The sequence below is a fragment of the Pectinophora gossypiella genome, unplaced genomic scaffold (genome assembly GCF_024362695.1).
Source record: "Pectinophora gossypiella unplaced genomic scaffold, ilPecGoss1.1 Pgos_41, whole genome shotgun sequence".
Taxonomy (NCBI): Eukaryota; Metazoa; Arthropoda; class Insecta; order Lepidoptera; family Gelechiidae; genus Pectinophora; species Pectinophora gossypiella.
The window spans coordinates 7,535-9,962 of NW_026063251.1; the positions used below are offsets into that span (position 1 = coordinate 7,535).

General features: G+C 35.9%; 1 long non-coding RNA gene across 2 annotated transcripts; it reads left to right on the forward strand.

The window, feature by feature from the left end:
• Nucleotides 1-365: 365 nt before the first annotated feature.
• On the forward strand, nt 366-1,973 carry LOC126381249 (uncharacterized). 2 transcript variants are annotated; one of them, XR_007568742.1, is made up of 7 exons: nt 366-546; nt 634-770; nt 859-993; nt 1,078-1,212; nt 1,314-1,448; nt 1,538-1,664; nt 1,769-1,973. It is a non-coding gene; the product is annotated as an uncharacterized LOC126381249 (long non-coding RNA). The 2 variants fall into 2 exon arrangements; XR_007568743.1 differs by lacking the exon at nt 1,078-1,212 and having other exon boundaries at nt 1,769-1,971.
• Nucleotides 1,974-2,428: the final 455 nt, after the last annotated feature.

Consider the following 2,428-nt stretch of genomic DNA (forward strand, 5'->3'; position numbering starts at 1 on the left):
ATAATTTGGTCAACTTAGCGATGATAACTCAAGTATTAACAAACTCGGTACGTGTTTGTTATTGTCAATAATATCTTTAAATTATACAACTCGCTTATGTTTGACAATTACTGAGTAATTGCTTTGCTTATTGCATGCTAATTGCTGAAAATTGCTTTTTATTTTAAATTCCTTAGCTAAAAATTGCTTTTTCTTTCACATTTCTCTGCTTATTGAATGACTATTGCTAACTCATTAGATAGAACCTACTTCTCATATAAGTAGGTGGATGCGGCCTCGATTAGCGGGGGAACCACATGAAAAAAAGCGAGCTACTGGGTGTACCTCCTGGGTAGTATGGAAATCACCTAATATATATATGTATATATTTATAAATAAAAGTTAATATATATAAATTAACATTATTTTTTTTTAACAGGAAATGCACAATGCTAAAAACTGCGTAGGAGATTTTAATACAATAGTACTACCAAGCCTGATGTTGGCCGCTATTTCAATGAATGCAGCAGTGTGACAGCTAGCAATCAAAAGTAACAAGATATCGAGGTACGTTAAATGACGATCACGACCACTTTGGCAAAAACGTATCGCTATAGACTAAGGAAAAAAAAATAATATATATTTTATTTACAGGAAATGCAGATGGCAATAAACTGTGTAGGAGTTCATGATTGCAATAGAATAAAATCGACCAAGCCTGAAGTCAGCAGCCCCCCTTCAATGAATGCAGCAGTGTGACAGCCAGCAATCAAAAGTTACAAGATATCGAGGTACGTTTCATGACGACCACGACTATTTTGGCAAAAACGTATCGCTATAGACTAAGGAAAAAAATAATAATATATATTTTATTTACAGGAAATGCAGATGGCAATAAATTGTGTAGGAGTTCATGATTGCAATAGAATAAAATCGACCAAGCCTGAAGTCAGCAGCCCCTTCAATGAATGCAGCAGTGTGACAGCCAACAATCAAAAGTTACAAAATATCGAGGTACGTTTCATGACGACCACGACTATTTTGGCAAAAACGTATCGCTATCGACTAAGGAAAATAAATTATATATTTTATTTACAGGAAATGCAGAAGGCAAAAAACTGCGTAGGAGATCATTAATACAAAAGTATTATATAAATTAAACCTGATGTTGCCAGCTCCTTCAATGAATGCAGCAGTGTGACAGCCAACAATCAAAAGTAACAAGATATCGAGGTACGTTACATGACGACCACAACTATTTTTGCAAAAACGTATTGCTATCGACTAAGGAAAATAAATTACATATAATATTTAATTATATGTTTTATTTACAGGAAATGCAGAAGGCAAAAAACTGCGTAGGAGATCATTAATACAATAGTATTATATAAACCAAACCTGATGTTGGCCGCTCATTCAAAGAATGCAGCAGTGTGACAGCCAGCAATCAAAAGTAACAAGATGTCGAGGTACGTTACATGACGATCACGACCACTTTGGCATAAACGTATCGCTATAGACTAAGGATAAAAATGTAATATATATATTTTATTCACAGGAAATGCAGAGTATAATAAACTGTGTAGGAGATTATGATTGCAATAGCATAAAATCGACCAAGCCTGAAGTCCTTCAATGCACGCAGCAGTGTGACAGCCAGCAATCAAAAGTTACAAGATATCGAGGTACGTTACATGACGACCACGACCACTTTGGCAAAAACGTATCGCTATCGACTAAGAAAAGGATATTATACCTATACGAATTAATATTATTTTATTTTTAACAGGAAATACAGAAGGCAAAGAAGCAGATGTCATCAAAGAAGATCTTTGTTCCTGCAATGTTTCCGCAGACGATACAACCAACAGAGCGAAGTGGAAGGAAAAGACTCGGAACAAAGACCCCACCACCATATGGGAACAATGCAAGGGAGAGAGAGAGAATATAATGTTATATTTTTATTTTTTGATAACATAAAATAAACCAACAATATGCTACACATTTTTTTTTATTTCTTTTTGTGTCTGTCTTAATAGTTATTACAAATCTGTGATGCGAAACAAACTATACGAAAACGTCAATTCACATACAACGCCCGCGAAGCTGCTTTAGCAGCGAGCGCACTTAGCACCATCTAGTTATTTTATACTATATTATTATTATATTATATATAGCTGCAAACCCACTGACTGACTGACTGACTCACTGACTCACTGACAGGGTTGTTCTCCCAGAAGGAGTGTCGGGGGGTGAAAATGATGTATGGGGGGTGTGATCGGGACCTTCCGGTGAGTATGGGAAAACTTCCAGATCCTGGAAAACTGCTCCGCATCAGGGAGACACCCTACGGTCTGGCGCAACAATTATACCTGGAACGATTCTTTTTTCGCAAAACCTATTTAAATCTTGGTCAAATTCTATTGTCTGTGAAAAAAAATCAAAATGG